This window comes from Sabethes cyaneus, chromosome 3, assembly GCF_943734655.1.
Source record: "Sabethes cyaneus chromosome 3, idSabCyanKW18_F2, whole genome shotgun sequence".
NCBI classification, from domain to species: Eukaryota; Metazoa; Arthropoda; class Insecta; order Diptera; family Culicidae; genus Sabethes; species Sabethes cyaneus.
The window spans coordinates 189,633,466-189,652,410 of record NC_071355.1 but is presented as its reverse complement, the minus strand read 5'-3'; the positions used below and the strand labels follow the sequence as shown (position 1 = coordinate 189,652,410).

The 18,945-nt window shown below is 36.4% G+C and overlaps 1 protein-coding gene across 1 annotated transcript in view; it reads left to right on the top strand.

Annotated features, from left to right (window-relative positions):
- The first annotated feature begins 4,067 nt into the window (after nucleotides 1–4,067).
- Nucleotides 4,068–18,945, top strand: part of LOC128741445 (uncharacterized) — a 58,032-nt gene continuing 43,154 nt past the window's right edge. The window contains exon 1 of the mRNA XM_053837269.1: nucleotides 4,068–4,778. The gene's annotated coding sequence lies outside the window, so the exon portion shown is untranslated. The remainder of the gene's footprint in view (nucleotides 4,779–18,945) is intronic.

Below are 18,945 nucleotides of genomic sequence, written 5' to 3'. Positions count from 1 at the left end.
TTCGAATTTTCGGACATCTTGTTTCGAAGATTCTTGAACCAGTTATTCTACGACAATTTTTATGTAACGGTGACGGCGAATTTTATGCCCATAGTTGTTGTTAAATTAATTTTTATATATTCCAGCGAAATAAGGCGCTATAACCTTGGCCAATAGCAGCCGAGCTTTTGGTATAAATGCCATAAGTTCATCCCCGAGGGTCCGGAATATCACTTAACCTTTATTAGCAAAGATACTCCCAACGAAGCAAATTTACAGTTAATCAGAAACGGTTGGTACGAGACGTCCCTGTTTCTTCTTCCCCTGTTGATTTGGAAATGCATCTATGTATGAGTATATCTTATTTACACAAGATTTATTTCTTATAATCGTCTTTGCGGTAATACTTCACAGTTGGCCTGGTCGATTAAGGAGACACCGAAAGTGGCTAACGTTATTGTGTTAGAGCGACTCACACTGTACTGTACATCTCATGTGTTCGTTAAAAACCTAAACGTTTATTTGAATGTTGCACTAGTATTGGTAATATATGTCAAATGGCAGAGCTTGCAAACATAAATACAGCTAATCCGCAGCCAACCGCACCGGCTACGAATATCCCAAAATATGGTTTATTTTCTTTATCAAGACATTCCGACAAGATTTGCAGCAGCAATCCTATTGATCCTATGCATTCAATAGGATGGCTAATTAATCTGTTTGCATTGAAGGCGAGTTTTTTTATTGCTGGTCAGCTGTTAGTTTGTTTATATTCTCTAAGCTTATCGATGCGGCAAAAGCAGAAAGCTCTTTAAAAACTCATTGATGTGGCGAAACTTCGAGACCGTGGTGCTGTTTTTTCGGAAAGCGTTAGTGCAACGAAATATGAGCGCAACCAAATATCTATTAACCAATTCCAGATTATACGATTTATGAACACGTAATGATCTATATGATCCGTTGAATTTATTTTCCATTAGCAATTATGTTTTGCTGAGCGTTTGTTGATACGGGCTGGTACCGAATGGCCGAAACACAAATGGCCGAATCACGAATAGCCGAAATCCAAATGGCCGAATTTCAATAACAGTCACAGAAGGCCGAATCACGAAAGGCCGAAATTTTTCGGAATGCCTAAATAACTATTCAATAAAAAACCATGAATTGGCAATTAGTTAACAAATAACTTTAATCAAACAAAAAACAAACTACTACTATTAAACAAACAAAACATGCTTTACGAACGCCTTTGTTTAGCGCTTAATAAAAGCGCAACTGCGTCCATAAAATTTTTGCTGCTCATTTTGTGAGCATTAACACATTTCGAGTAGATTTTTTCGTCTATTTCTCGGCGCGAATTCGGAACATCCCCCTGAAGAATTCTAAGGATGTTCCCATCTATCGCCTTTTGCTCCACCCGCAGCTCAGTGATGATCGTGGTCATTGACAGGTGATGGAAACCAACAATGGTTGCCCATCGTTGATGCAATGCTTCCAAGCTGTTTGTGGTCCCTAAGCTTGTCAATGACGGCTTAAAATTTGACCACAGAGTGGGGTGAAAAAATGGCCTGTTGTTCCGGTTCCTCCCACTTATGTAAGTATTCCGAAAATATGTAAGGCTATTCTCCAATTCTTCAAGCATCGTTTCTTCCATCGCGTCGTACGCCTCCTGTATCCGATTTTGCGACAGAAAAGACAAAGCCTAGATTTTTTATTACATTATAAAAACATCAAATAAAAGTACTTTATCAACAAACCTGCAGCCGTTTTACCGCCATGAATATGTCTGTGTTGGTGGAGTAATGTTGTTTTAGTCCGCGTATATTTAATTGTTTTATTATATTTTGGGTGAAATGAAAAAAGCATAAGAAGCATTCCGCTTCTACTTGTTTTTATTGAATAGTATCCCATCAATGGAAAGCATCGGTTTTCCTCTCTGCGACAACACAATTTTAACGACTGGCGCACTTTCTTCGTTGTTGAAACCAGCAACATCGGATGAATCGCCGGATGCACTCATTTTTCACAGGACAACTACCAACTACCGTGCGTAAAGCAAACCGTGTTCAACAACAATGGACACAACTGTTGGCTTTGCTATGTGCGGTCAACAAAGATGGACACGGCGGGATATTGAATGAAATGTTTCGGCCACTTTAGTAATAGGGTAATAAACTTGTAGCTTACTGCATTTACTTCTTTATGAAAATCCATGACAGTAAGAATAAGATTACAATTATAATATAAGCATATATCTACGGAAGATAATTTTTATACTGGTTTTTACCTCATATTTCTTGGTTATAAATACATCTTCATTATAAGGTGCGAGACGTATTTACCGTGTTAGTAGCAAATGTTTCTTAGATGATTCAGGGCGAGACGGCCGTAGGCCGCGAGTGTGCGCCGGTGACCCGCCGTCGGAAGCGCTGGCCACTGCGGGTAGGTGCATGCGTTTTCCTAGGTTTACTGTCTATTAGGGATTATCCCTTAGTTAAGTCCGAACGAGCGGTAGCGAGTAAGGACAGCATGTACCCAAGGTTTGCGCAGGTTGAAGGCTATGAATATTTTCGGTCGAATATGACATTCGGCCATTCGTGTTTCGGCCATTTGTGATTCGGCCATTCGTAATTCGGCCTTTTGTGATTCGGCCATTCGTGATTCGGCCATTTGGTAAATTATGCCATTCGTTATTTCGGCCATTTGCGTTTCGGCCATTCGTGATTCGGCCATTTGTGTTTCGGCCATTCGTAGGTAATCCGTTGATACATACCGGGTCGATAAATGGAATGATAAGATTTAGGAAATTCTAACAGCACTGGGAGCACTGATTACGTGCTCTGCCAATACATATGCATTTTTAAGGTACAAAACAATACATGCATGGAACGGTAGCCATTTATCCAGCCATCTTTGAGCCATTTTCGGTTTCCTCTTAAACATTTGCAATATATCTCTGATATTTTGCAAATGTTAATACAGACAAGAAAATAATTTGAAATATTTCTATGATTAGAAAAAATTAAAATTATTTCCAGGAATCCTTTATTGTGGCTGTATTGGTATTAATAAGAATAAGATTAAGTTATAATAATATTTTGGGTAGTTGGTGTGACCTGTTAGGTATCGTTTGTTATCATATCAGAAACTTCTATAATGCAACAAAACTCTTCTTTTTGTCTCTCATCCACTGTTCGTTCATCTGTTGTCGATGCGAAAATTCGCATAGTACTAGAAAAACTTGCCCCTTTTTCTTTATTTGGAGCTCCTCCCCTTGTTAGGCATAACCCCCTTCTTATCAACTCTATGTATGCCATGTTTGGCGAACAACCAACCAGGCGTTCCGGAGTTATGGTGGAACATCATGCATACGTTCATTACATACTCATATATTCACTTTTATATATCCAGATAGAGTACTATAAATTCACGAACTTTACTTTGGAGTTCATCACAACTTTCATAAATTTTGTGGTAAAGGCGTTCATAGGTAAAAATATAATTGAGGCAAAATTAAGGCAATTCCAAATTTTGAAAGAAATGAGAAAATATTTAATTTTTCTCACATCTCTCATGATTTTTCACAGTGTTGTTCTAATTTTGTGGAAACAATTTTTTGATTTCGTCTTATTTTTCTGAATTTAAAAATTTGGATAGAAGATTGGTCATCAGATACGTTTCATTCAACAACAAGTTTTGCATGTTGACTTGGTGTTATTAATATGAATTTCCTGCAATAATATAAATAAAAATACTTATTTAGAGCTCGTTTAAATAGCAGACGTACGAACATTTTCTATTTATAAAGCATTTGTTAAGTTATTACTTTGTATCGATAATTATATTACCAAATGTTTTACAGCTCACATGTGTGTTAGTTTGTGCATAGCGCAAAACTATTGAGCATACCTTACATTTAATGCTTCCTAACCACTTGTCAGCTGTTCCATTCCAAACAGCATACAGATGTAGAGTACGTTCATAACGTTGTCAAGGTACATGCCAGTCACTCACTGCATGAGAGCTTGGTTGGTCGGTCGGTCGGTCGGTAGTCATTTGTCGATTGCGGTCGTGAGCGGTACGAGAGTCTTTTGCCAAACACGGTGAAAAGGTTTTGTGCGTCTACAAAGGATCATCAAGTTCTTTCCTTCTGTTGCCAAATCTACTCTCCCGTATCCTGGATTTTCCAGTGTCGACCAAGGATTAAGTAGTTTTGCAGAAAAAAAAAGTTTGCAGATATTACTGCTGCTCATACGTAATCAAGTGCACAAAAAGTGGGCGAGGAGCAAGTAATAGAGCAACTAAACTGAGTGAAACTAATTGAAATTTGGATTTTCAGACATTTTAATGGTTCAGCGAATCGTACATTTAGACATTAGTTCAAAGTGAAAAACGGATTGTTGAAAGTTTATTACAAGCTTAGGCTTAAATAAGTGTTGCAAAAAAACAATAAAAATTAAGCCAGGGGCAATCGATCAAGACGACATTTTGAATTGTTGTGTTTCAATTGAAGCCTGAATTATTTTGTTGGTGAAAGAGAACAATAGAATATTATTGAAGTTTAGTTGTAATAAAAAAAGTAAAGTACAATTAGTGCATAACTTTTTCGTGCTAGTAATATTGGCATTGCGTCAGTGGTAGCATAGAAACACGAACACGGTATATAGCAGTATATACCTTCTTAGTATTTATTCAAAATGCTCATTAAACTTGTAAAAGAAGATTTTCCGTGCTTTAAAAATGGATTCATATAACATTATCTTCGCTTGATCGCCTTATTCCGAAACTATTTTAGTAAGGTAAGTTTTACTAGATGTAAGTATTTATTCTGCTCATGCATCGTTATATTTATAAAAGTGAATATTTGTATATTTTATTATTTCTGCTTGCGAAAAGTGAAAAAAAAAACGCTAATTGCATATCGATATATGGTTCTGGATGATTTTCCTTTTGTTTGTAGTGCACCCAGTACCTAAAGTGGTATTGGTGTGATACACTTTCTCAATTATAGCAGTAGGAGAATAGCACAGTAAAAGCAACTCAGTTGAGCGAGGGATTGGACAGCCAACTGTCAACAAAATCAGCTGTCAGAGTCAAGACGCTAGAGTTTGCTAGGTGTGCCTGTTTGCCACTAGGCGAATGCATGGACTTCTTCGTAACATTTTTTTTTTGTTTCCATGATCACAATTTCACAAAATGAAAAGTATGAGACAATTTTTAATATTTTTAGGTAAGATTTTAACACCTAAAATCCGCGTTTGTAAACCCTGGAAGCCATTTTATCCATGATTTTACTATTTGAGCAGATTCACCTTAAAGCAATTGATCCACTCAAGTGGCATTCTTTTTATAAAAACATTAATTTCAAAATTTTGTTCAAATTATACTGCCGGTGGAAGCATAATTGTCCCATGTTACATTTTGTCATTTTTGATGTTTTGTTCTCTAACGCTATAATTCGATACATATTTTTAAAATAAGAATTGAAAACATGGTGTTTATACTAGAAAAAATCGAAAAAAATTTGAAGACAATTTGTCCCACTGAAAAAATGGACGCATATCTGTCTCACTGCATATAACATTTCATATAAAATGTTTTCACGTTGTATGCAAAATTGATGAAAGTTTTTCGACATTTTGTCAAAGAAGGACAAATAATAACACCAAAACTAAATAATTTTAGAAAAAACAGTTTTTCAACTTTGAGTGCGATTTTCTCATTTTCGTGTTTTGTAACATGGGATAGATATGCTTCCAGGGGCAGTATTGTGCTCATTTATTAAATGCATTTGTCTAGTATAAGGTACCCCGGGGCAAGTGGGACCTAAAAATACATAGGGTTTATTCGATTGTATAATCTATTATTTATGATTATTTCGAAATTCTTTCAGCATAGAAACTCTTCAGTGGTATCACTTGGTAGGTTTAATTACGAAAAAGGCCTATCAATTTACATGAAATGAATCTGGAGGAGAATTTTCAAAATCATGGCGACTTTATTATCTATATAAAACACAGATCGTGAGCAATTACGCTGTAATGTATTATTGTAATAAAATGTAGTTGAATATGCAGCTGTATCCAATTCTTGCGAGACGTAATTTATGATTAACCATTGTTTAAGAGCTCGAAAATACGATTGTGATCTGTTTGTTCTGCTATGCACAATACGGTAGAGCTACTCATAAGAAATAGTTACGCTATAACAACCACAACTTTGCTTTTCCAGTTTCAATTAGCACCACCGAAATGTGACCAAACTGTTTGTTCCTTCATAAGTAGTGCTAATGGACTTCTTTTTTGGGTCCTCTTGATTTAGTCCTTTTCGTTTTTATTTTAAAGCTTTACTAATATAAATATTATGTAATTTAACTGAAAATGTTCGATAGTACATCTAAAAAATGTATTAGGACAGGAATTTTTGTGTTGAAACACTTTATTTTTAATAGGTCCCACTTGTCCCAGATGCTCTGAAGTGCCGACTATATTTTGACCCATTTATTAAACGCCGTTTTTCAAATTAAACAACTAGTTTTCGGGTGTAACTTGTTAATACACTCATTTTGTTTACCTACTGTCAGAAAAACATGTACTTTTACGAAAACCTGTGGCCAAAATATCATTTATAGAAAGGTGCGTCAAACTTACAACGCAAATTGAATATAACGCTCAAATTTGAAGGCGAATATTGGTGTTTGGAATGCCAAAATTGAATAATCTATAATTTTAATGTATGTGTTTGCGTTGTATCTTTCATTTCTTGAGACGTTTGGAAGGAAAAAATGAGGTTGAAGAAAGTTATGAGCTCCGTTCCCACTTACCCCGTATTCCCACTTGCCCCGGGGTACCTTTCCTATTTCAAATTCCTATTTCAAATTTCAATACCAAGAGTAGAATAGAAAACCAAGAAACGTGAATACTTTAACAGGTTTATTACAATTTATTATTTCTGAATTAATCAATCCTTGGTGAGCATCTCGGTCTGCGATTTTAATCAAATTTGATAAAATTACATATCCCGCACCCAGATTCAGCATCCAAAAATTATATGGAATCTCTAAAACTCCAAAACATTCCTTCGTAATCAAACGTACTTTTGCGATGCCCCTCGTTGCGTTAAGCAAATAGAGTTTTGCACAGACGAACATAACCTCGCTTCTTTGACGTCTATCGGTGGTTTGTTTACATGGACTCAAAGTGTGGGTTAGCATGATGAAAGTAAATATTGCTTAAGGCTTTAACGGCAAGTCAGAAAAACACAAAATCTGCCATTACAAGATGTTTGCAAGGCGACACTGCTGGACAATACGCTTTTAAGACGTCTAACTCCAATTTATGCATATCGCGTTTGCAAAATTCGACCAACTATTAGTAAACGAACCACGAGTGGATGTCAAATGAGTGAATCGCATTCATTCGTGACGTCATCTTGCAAAGCCTTATTTACTGAGAGGAAGAAAGAGCTCCCAAAGTCGGATTGACAAAATCTGTTAAAATGAAAACATAGAAAACCAATCGACGAGACTGAAGCATATCAGAAAATCAGAAAACGTTCGAAATTTAAATTCTTGCTTATGCATATGTGTTTGTTGCTTGCTTTTTCATATTCTGCTCTATTGCAGTAACGAGCGAAAATGCATCCTTCTATGGCACACGGTGGCTATTCGTGATGTGTCACAGTTGGTCATAAAGGAAGAAGGGAAGGATGCTTCGTTTTCCCTGGGATAAGGGTAAAAAGGTGAATCCCCCTCCGCTATTAGCTAGCCATGCTGTTCAGCACAACCAGACGATAAAGCTTGCAAACGCTGCGCTTTATCGTCTGCAGTAAGTTTGCACACAAAGAAATGTACAGACGGTATGCTATCATTTGGTTCGACTGCGTACATCGACCGTGTCTGTGTCTATCACTTTTTTGTCGACACTAAAATCATCGGTCCAGACAGATACCACCTAGCAGACAAAAGTAAACATTTTCATTCATTTCAGGGCCGCCAGCGACAGGGCTGCTTGAACCTTGAAGGTTACCTAAAACCGATTCGTTTTAGGAACAAAGGCTTTTTTGTAATACACCGGCAGTCGAATGTAGTTATTCGGAGATGGTCACGTTCAAACAATTTAAGAAATGAAATCCATATAAAGCTCTTATTTAGTAATATACGATATTAAATATTTTTATTCTGACCAACTTTTAAGCTTTCGGTATGCAAATTCTTTTTTCTTTTTGGTTAATTATTAATTTGGATTTTTAGCATGTAATTAAAATTTGCCATGAACAAACTTGTTTCTCATAGGATTTTTTTCAGCTTTCCGATGGTGGTCTTAAAATGAAAATCGGTTGGGGTCTCCTGGCGACTTTTTGATAAAATCCAATATGGCCACTAAATCCAAGATGGCCGCCAAAAACTTTTTTTCTCTATTTGAAAGCATTGTTCTTCTTCTTTACAAAACCGGGCCATTTGTTAGTTGTTTCATGGCAAATTTATAAAATATCACATGATATAGATCTCAAGGCTTGCTCAAAATTTAACTGAACCTGTTAGGCCCCTTGGCGAACGAGGGGTCCACTATTTCGAGGTATCAAAAGTGTAATTCTTATTTTTTAAACCATTTTCAACCAATTAAGCGCATAACTTCTAATATTAGAACACCTCGTGTCAATAGTGGCCCCGTTTCAGCGTGAATTACTCAGTTGCAACTGTCCGGTACAATAGTTTAATTTAATTCCTACTATGACGTGACTCTGTATGACACTGTGGAAGGCGGCAATAAACCGAAAAAATGGAAAATAAACGTTGAATAACCTGAATTTAATTGAATTAAATTTATTCAAAAACTCAGAAAAGTTAAAATAAAATTTAACTTTTTAAAGCGTTGCATGAGAGCTAATACATATTTGCTTAACTTTTCTGAACAATTAACTTTTCTGATAGTTGACTTTTTCAAGAGTCCACTGTAAGACACTAGAATCTCAGTTTACGTCCATTTATTTTACGTGATTTCTTTTTACGTCCACTTTTTTACGTACTTACTTACTTATCCTGGCTCGCTGTCCCTCACGATTTGCCTGCAATAATGCAAGAATGCATTAAAAAAATGGACTTTTTTCGGAAGGTAATAAAAAAAACTAGGACAACTAATTGAGTTTGATGAATTTCTTATTCTTATTCTTATTCTTATTAATACCAACACAGCCACAAGAAAGGATTCCTGGAAATAATTTTAATTATTTCTAATCATAGAAATATTTCAAATTATTTTCTTGTCTGTATTAACATTTGCAAAATATCAGAGATATATTGCAAATGTTTAATCGGTCAGGCCAACTGTGAAGTATTACCGCAACGACGATTATAAGAAATAAATCTTGTGTGAATAAGTTATTCATACATAGATGCATTTCAAAATCAACAGGGGAAGAAGAAACGGGGACGTCTCGTACCAACCGTTTCTGATTAACTGTAAATTTGTTTCGTTGGGAGTATCTTTGCTAATAAAGGTTAAGTGATACTCCGGATCCTCGGGAATGAATTCCGGGCCCGCTAATTAAGTTTGATGAATTTCCCATGGAAAGTAATTATATTAGCTTACTTGCAAAAAAAAATTCTACGCCTTTGCGAGCGGCCTTCCGACAGTTAACCGGAACATCCGCCATGGCGGACGAAAACATGCGTGTAAGCATGTTTTTGAGTTCTTTCTTCGTTTTATTTATCAATTCCTCCTCAGTTTTCGGGACAAAATTGTTGGAGTAGATCTTACGCTTCAGTTTTGCCCAGAAATTCTCGATGGGACGTATCTGGGGTACGTTGGGCGGGTTCGCCGACGTCGATAGTCACACGCTCCAACTCCTCCAACGATCGCTTTGAGTAGTGGGCCGATGCCGGATCTGGCTAGAACACCGCGTCTTCATTCTTATGGTATTTCGTGACGAACGACGCAACTTCCGGCAGACACTTCGTACTATAAATGTCCCCGTTCACGGCCAGTCCGGAGCGAAAGAAGAGCGGTTTTGCCATCCCCTTATAGCTGATTGTCAGCCACAGCAACACCTTCTTGGGGAACTTGGTGTATGAAATTAACTTCACCTATGAGCTCACTTCCTTCATGGGGGAAGTAAAATACGAAGTGCCCTGCCACTCGTTGCCATCCAGGATGAGATAGGTCTCGTCGTCCATCGCCACCGCCACGTCGCGATTCGTCGGGAGAATCGTCTTAGCCGCTGCCGCTGCGTTATTGTCTGCAGCTCCAAGGCCAGTGGACGGGACGTCGTAAGGGCCTGCATAGTGTCGTCGTCCTGAAAGTAAAAACGAGTTAGATCAAAACTTCTCGGTCGGTGGTCTCTACAGTAGATGGAGGAAGAGGCACAATTTGTGTCTAAAAATAGCCCAACCCATGTCGCTACGGTTAATAAGGGGGTTTGTGCAGACTCCTTTTGTACAGCGCCTCTGTGGTTCATAGGTACACGGGTACCAACGAGCCACATGCCCTGGCGGGTGTTGTGGGTTCAAATCCGGATATAATCTCAGATTATAGCTTGGTTCGACCCAAACACCTTCCAGCATTGGACAAAAGGTAGGAGTCACAAAAACAACTTGTTAAGCGTAGCTACCTATTACCCCCCCCCCCCTTCCTTTCCACTCTTTCCCCTTCATTCCCAAAAAATCCTTCTTCATTACTTTCCCTGACCGTCCCTTCATCAATTGTAGAACTATCGTTTCAAAAAATATCATCCTTTACTACCTCACATTTTAGTTTGCTATACTGCTCAGCAACCGCCTGGAACGTCCTTCTGAAAATGTCCACGTCGTTTGCGAAACAGATAAATTGGCTAGATTTGAGATCGTACTCCGCATGTTAAAACCCGCACGTTTTATAACACCTTCTAGCGCGATGTTGAACAGGAGACAGGAAATACTATCGCCATGTCGAAGTACCCTGCATATTTCAAACGGGCATAATCAGTCTTGTCAGCTTTCCGGGAAAGCTGTTTTCGTCCATAATTTTCCATAGCTCTTCACGGTCGATAATATCGTAGGCGGCCTTGAAATCTATGAATAGGTGATGCGTAAGGACTCGGTATTCGTGACACTTTTGGAGGATCTGTCGCAGCGCAAAGACTTCAGAAAACTTATCCAATTTAAGTCTACTATGTACATTTTATTCAAGACGGATACGTATTTCGCCTACGTCTTGCAGGCTTCCTCAGTTCGAAAACAGACACTGAGTATCTATCGTGAATAAAATATACATAGTAAAATTAAACTGGGTAAGTTTTCTTCTTTTAATTCAATTTTGTGTTCTACCGGATAGATTTTTTAAAACACATTTTACTCTTAATCGTCCATGAAAAATTAAATGATAAAAATTTTAGAATAGAATTTTTTTTCGTTCTTAAATTATGGTCAAAAAGAATCAATTTTCCTAAACATTATCTGCTTTAAAAATTCTTATCAACCGAGTATCGAAAAACCTTCTTTAAGAAAATATAAGCAATTTTGCTTAGCAATCCACCAAATATATTATCTTGTTAATGTTTTCTACAATGCTTTTCACGGTGGTGGAACCAAAAAAAAAGAGTTTATAAAATTTTTTTATAGGTATTCGCCAATTCCTGACCTTTCAGCGGTAAACATTTACGATAGTGTTATTTTTCGTTTCGGAGTTGTGATCGAAAAATTAACTGCTGATGGTTGGTCGTTACAATAACAAAAAAACACAATTTTGTTTGCTCGAATCTTTCGAAACAACATAGGGTTTTTTTCTAATTCCCGTCGTAATAGGTAAAGCCATTCTAATTTTCATCATTTGTTGGATGGATTTAATGAATATTCCAAAAGTTCTTGTGCTGATTTGACTAAAACACACTTACCTTCCGATCCGTAAACTTTGAAATCACTGAAAAGCGACTATTAAAGCATATTATTGAAATTACGCAAATGACTATATTTCTAAAATCCGTCGTACCGTTTTAAAATCCGTCCATCAAAATTTTTCATCGTCTGAACTAAAAATTACAACAATGTTTACGAAGCTAACGCGCATGTATTTGTGTAGGACGGCATGACAAATGTTATTCTACAAAATTTCTGCAGATCAGGCAAGTTTTCCAGGCTGTAGAATAACGACAATGCCTTGCGTGAGTTATTTTAATTTATGAATGACGGAAATTAAAACGATTAATCGACCTTGTCTTCTTCGTCGCACGAAAAAACATAGGAAATTTGGATGGTAGGACTTCTTTAATGATAAAAAGCATTTAAATAGATCGCAGCTCACTTTGTTTGATCGCATAGACAACAACACGATAGACAACAAACTAAAATATTAGGGAATAACTTGTTTTGCATTGTGTGTCATAACAATGCTGATATTCTTAATAATTTGTGTTGGATAGGACGGGAATAGGCAATTACGACGATGTTGCAACATACCCTATTTTGTATGTTTCTAGAACGATTTTTACTATGTATTGTGAAGTAAAGCAGTTTTTGCGATTATTCACGTAATAAAACGGAGGTTTAACAAAGAATGATATGTATAGAACGATATGTATTTTCCATTTTCCAAAAGAAGAGTGCGAGTAGGTCTAGTATAAGTTTAAGTTTCGTCAAGCATAAACAAAATAAGTGCTTAGCTCTTGCCACATCAGTAAGATATGTAAATAGCATAGATCCTAGTGTACCAAAACATTTGGTTTACTTTGCTACCATTTTATTCCAAGTTTGGCTTTGATACAGGTTTCATAAATTACGTGTTATTGATATTACAGACGACGTCAACAATCCGATGTTGAATTTAATCATTAGATGGGATAGTCTTTGAAAGAGGCCATTGGCTTCGATTATATACACATAAATTAGTAATAGCGAGTTTTTTTTACAAGATATGTTGTTGTCTCGTGTTCAAATGCGCATTATGTTCGCTGACGTCTTAGAATAATTATTAATTGAAATCTGATTGCTTCGTATTAAACATCATGGAGATACTCGCTGTAGTGGCGTTCCTCAACTTTTCCTTATATTTTCTTTGAATTTTCAAAGCTTCAAAACGAATCTGCAAAACTAACTGCACATACTGGGCAGAGAGGTGGCAAAAATATATGACGGAGTAGAGTTCTTTATCTACAAACTACAAAGAAATTTTCTTCAAACAAATTAGTTCATTGTTGTCATGACCTATATGTGCAACGCAGGATACAAACAACAAGAAGGATTCAATGACCCCCACTAACCAACACAATTACTTATATGTATCGTTAGCTTCAAAAGTGAAAGAAGTGCGTAACAAGTTATTGCGTAGCGAAAATCAAGTCCCTAAAATCGGTGGGTTTTTGTGACGCGCAGGGTGGTAAGCTGAGGCAGATGAGGAATATGATCATCGCTTTTGTATATAGAGTCTCCTTCGCTACATATACAGTACGTCGTCTCTAACGCTTATTCAAAGGCTAACCAACACTCAGGCTAGGGGAGGTAAGGCCACCACACTACACTATTTATAACATGGCATTCATGCATGGCGCAGGAGGAGACATTGATTCACATACAACTCTGGGTTTGTGGCGTGTATGGCAGCCAGAGTGGTTCGAATCGCGTTTTTTCGTAACATGCTAAATTTTCGGTGAACTTTAAGTTTGACGTTGTGTGGCAGTTTTCTGCATTTCGCATTTCTCGCACACATCGAAACGCTAATTTAAAGCAATTCCCCGGAAAACATGAAAAACCAATCCACCCTAGTACTTCTATATATCTACTTGTAGGTATGTATGACCATAAAAGGCCTGCCTATCCCCAGCGTGCCCAAATTTTGCCAAGTTTCATATTGTAAATCGAGTTTTATTTTCGACTCATCACTATGTGCTTCGCATGAATTCATTAACGAGCATGAGATATTGGCACCACTTGTATTACGCACTTAGCTGATACCAACACACAAGCCCCATATTTACAGTCGCAACATAAATTCAACCTGCAATTGTGTACGACGAGAAAAAGTATATCCAGCTTATGATATAAAATATAACGCCAATAAATTCTACTGTTCTCTGTCCCGTAATGTTGCGGGTGTGGTTGTAGCAGCAGCTTGAACCAGCTGATTGAAATGCACACTACCACCTTTGCGTAATGAAAACATTGTATGTAAAATCTGGCACACATGTTAGTTTGTTGCCATACACTCCCACAGTTTGATACGAACTAACAAATGTAAACAAAGAATAGAAGAAACAAGCATGCGCACAGTCTTGATTTCTATGTACACACGATATACAGGTTACCTTTTATGAAAGTGTAGGGGAAGTTTGGGCGATGTACACGGACGAACAAAGGCTAAACGGAAATTTGAGAGATCCCGACGAAGGGAGTGTAATGTAGTGTAGTGTAGTGCCAGCATTTTTCTTTGTCCTTATAAACGGAACATGCCGAGGAGTGAATGTGAAAAAGCAAATGTGTATATAGTTTCCTTTGTGTTGGAAATCACACTAAATCGCATGAAAAGGTATCAAGATGTCTCTACTTTTGTCAGCTGTTTTTCAAAATGGATATCTATTCTGAAACTGCTTCCTATAGTTTCTAATGAAGGGGCGAAAAACTTCTACTTTTTCCATGGACTGAAAAAGTTTATTGATTACAATGTTTATCATCTCAAAATTATATTTCTGATGAGTTATTTTATCCACTCGTCCCGTTCAACTAAGTAATTTGGAAAAAGTCTGCATTAATTTATAAAAACAAAACAATTTAGTTGACTAATTTCGGCAGAGTAGCAGATTGTAAGGAAACTGGAATAATTTTTTAGTTTTGTTTTGTTCAAGTTTTGTGTATCTAATTGATTTCTTTGAATAATTCAGTTTTCAAAAATACGTCCGGATTATTCATGCTAAGTCATCATGATATTTGTATTTATTTTGTTTTTTTTTTGTAATTTGTTCAAAACTTGTAACTTGTTTAAAAAGTACATTAAATATTAAAATATTACTTTTTAAGAAAAAAGTGAATAACATTTTCATTTACTTTTAAATATTAGTTAAAAGTGGAAGGTTAGTATTCAAGACAAGTCTCTACACGCAGAAAAAGAGAGATGCCAGAATTGATTTCCTTACAAAACTACGAATTTTTAGAGATTTCGTGATAAATTTAAAAAGAATCTATGTCAGTAGGGCAATGTCGTTAGAGTCTGGCCTCCACGATCATATAGTTTTAGTAACTCGCGTATACGAGCTTTGTAAAACTTCTCACTATGACAGCTAACTTTTCACAATATTGTGTGTTTCAATCGTGTATACATAACACTAAGTACAAACAAAAAATTCCAGATACAGTGGAATTTTCTTCAAGAAACGATTCATAAAATGCAATTATCAAGATAAATATTGAAGATGTAATAAGTGTGTTGTTTCATACAAAACCCACAGAAAAATCCCGTGTTGTGAGATATTTGATTAATGTAAGGCGAAATGCTACGATAGCGCTTATTGAAAAAGTCGAGCCACTTGTTTTGTCAGGGTTGGCCCACCATAATTTTAAGTGAAGAAGCGTAATGTTCGAGAACGTCAGCCACATGAGGTATTATGAAAAAAAGTAAAGTATGTAGTACATTTCGGAAAATGTGATCGTGGTAATATTAATTTGGCGAATATCGTCAAAATTTCAGCAAAATGTAATTAAAAATGAGATATTTGTCATAATATGGGTCGTTTTACGAAATTTATTCTTTACATGCCATTTCAATATAGAATTTTTAATACATTTCTTCCATTTTTAGCGGTGGCCCAGCCTATACAATGTGGTCCCAACTTGAACAACATATTTGTCTTCACGATGTATTTAGATTTCCTTATTTTCCTTTGGCACTCCTTCTAAGTTGGAGTTCTGTTCTTTAAATTTATAGCTGGTCCAAAACTGCACCCCAATTTGGAGCATTTTGGGTGCTCAAAGTTTTTATTTCAAAACATTAAAAATATTTACTTTTGTGTTTGCATGGTGTAAAGATAAAAGAGATTCTTATTTTTTAAATTGTTTTCAAAAACAGATTTTTGATATTAAATGTATATAATGTATATATCAAATAAGTATATATTTTCGTTTTTGAGATATATTATTTAAAAAAAAGGTTTCTATAATGCAATGGATGCAATGCATGGTGTTTTTCTTATCTATAAGGAAATTGTTTTTCTTGGCAAGGAAGGAATGTGGTTCCTTGTAGGAAAACACCTTGCGTCTCCATTGCATTGCATTCTAGCCGTTTTTTACGCGATGTATGACTTCCGCGTAAATTTCGAAATTCGCATAAAAATCCGCGTAAATTCCAAAAGTCACGTGAAAAATTCGTGTCCATAATTCATCAAAAACGCGCAAATACAAGTCATCACTTTCTTAATTTCTTAAAAAAATCAAATCTCCCAATTGTACTTTATTGATTTTCCATTGGGATTTCTGATTTCCAGAGCCTCACATTTATCAACAGCGTTGATAACCACCCACTATTAAATATTGATTTTGATCTCTAGGTGGTCACACGCCCAGAAACATTGAATGTGTAATTTTCTTGAAATTACGTTATTCAACAAAATGTAACCACGTCTATTTCTTCTGTTAGTCACTCGAGTGCCATTTTTGTAAATGCAGATGATTAATCATAATTAATGACGGCAAATGTTGGATTAGTATTCATCGCCCTTGCTAAATGAGCAGCATTTGATACTGTGGCCATTGAATGTGAAATGTCGTCACTGAGCGTAGAATATAATTAGAAGCATTGCAGGATTACACAATCCTAACGACTTCAATTGATTTATTTCCGTGTGAACATGAACGTTCTATAGAAAAGATATTGCTATAATAGTTGAGGTAAGGTCATAACTAAATTGAGTGTACCTCATTTCTTGCCTAAATTTGCGCAATAATCATGCAATAACAAATTATTCGACTATTCTTTTTTTCAACTAACTTTTAACTTGAATTTACTGTTAAATGTTCCCCATATTCCGCTAATAATCCACACAATAAATAATTAAGATATTCGGTTTTTAGCAAAATAAACGGCATTAGCTGCAGTCGATGGTTTCCTCGGACCTTGTTCCGCAGTCACCGTACGGGATCAATCGTGTCTCGAGGGAAATGAAGGGATGTAGGTACTTATAATTGATTTCGCTGAGCTTCTATGTATTCATGAACTTCGTTCAAATAGAGGTAAGCAATCGCAACCCGTTTGGAAACGGCCTCCGAAACTGGTTTTCGTGACGCACATTAAATCATGAGTGCGGACAGAGCATGTACTCACAGGCAGTTCGCAGGTTTTTCGCAGTGTTTCGCAGCAGTTACAAATGTTGGCGTGTATTGGTGAAGATGTGTGGGTACTCCGAAGCAGCTGACACGACTCAGCCAGCAGAGGATTTTTGTTTGTTTGTGGAAAAGCCGCTGAATCTTTTTCCTATCAGCTGCACGTTTTGTATTCTGAAGACGGAAACGAAACCTATGCGATGATATGTCCATGACACGAGCAATTACAGTATTAGACAAAAGGAGGAAACAGTACACAACTGTGCTTTTCTCATCGACAATGGAGTAGTGAGCTCTTTGAGCTTTTTACACACGTTTGTAGCGCTGTACAAAATTACTTTTGAACCGAAATCGGTTTTGCATTTGTATCGAAGTTAGTGCAATAAAACAGGTAGACGTGTTTATTATCATCGTCGGTCGAGCTTTTATACATAGGTAATCGTTAATATAATATAGTAAACGTATTCAATAAACATGATGCTACGTTGGTTATCAACGGTGATAATGGTTATTACTATTAATCCTAGTAAACATGAATAGGTAGTTGAAAAGTGAAAATTATCTATTTTTTATCCTAACTCCGACAGAAAATAAATCCTGACACGTTTTTATTTAGATTTGCACGAATTGTTAATATTACTAGAAATTTTCATATGAAAGTTTCAGTCAATTTACTTGGCAGTCATAAAATGTAATGTAAGATATAAAGTTTATTAGCTATTTTAAACACTGTATGTAGTTCGACATAGCGCTAGAAACGGTTCCCTTTCGATAGTAGTATTGACTTAATACACCGTGAAATATATACGGGTAATTAGTTTCCGCAATACTGTACTTCACAATTCACATGTGCACTTTTCCTTCCCTGAACTTGAACTGAACCTAACATGTGCGTTGTGTGATCTTTGTCACTCATCCCCAGATAGTTGCGGAGTTTATGGTTGCGTTGCCCTTTAATCGTTACTATTATACGTCGTGTGCGCCTGAATTGTTTGCTGTTGCTGAATACTAAGCTGTGGAATCAATACGCAATATGCACACGGCAAAAGTTACTCTCTTAGTAGTTTTTGTACAAAAAGTATCCTCATGGTTACGAGGTGGTGGTTATTTGCATACAAAGTGGCTGTTTTCCGGTTGAAAATAACTGTCATATTCATGCGTAATATTGTAAAAATTTGTCATGTGTCAGGTTTTGAAAGTTATTTTACTTACACCCAGGGATGCATTTCTTTAATTATTGCTGCTGCGTTAATTTGATTAGATATTGTTTTATTTAGAAAATATAACTCAAAAAATACAATTGTATTTGTTAATTAAAGCCTGTTTCATTTAGAATATGGCCGCCTAAAATAGGCGGTTTCTTCAAGACGAAATAACCCGTCAACTTGCTTCAAACCATCTAACGTTATTATACAGCCCGAGTATCACCTGCTATTCTGACGCTTGATGTTGAACTGTCAATGGCGACTAGTATCAGCCCAGTCAAACACAATTGGAAAACAATGTTTAAGCCTAATCCGCCTCATCTTATTTTGCTTAATTAAATCGTACGCCACCTGAAAGTTTGCAAGTTGGATTCTTGAAATTTATCAAGGATCTGTCACAAAGTGAACATTTTAACCGTCATAAGGCATATCCCAAGTAAAAATTTCAATATTAAGGTGCACTTGAAGAGGTTTCCAACATTTGCT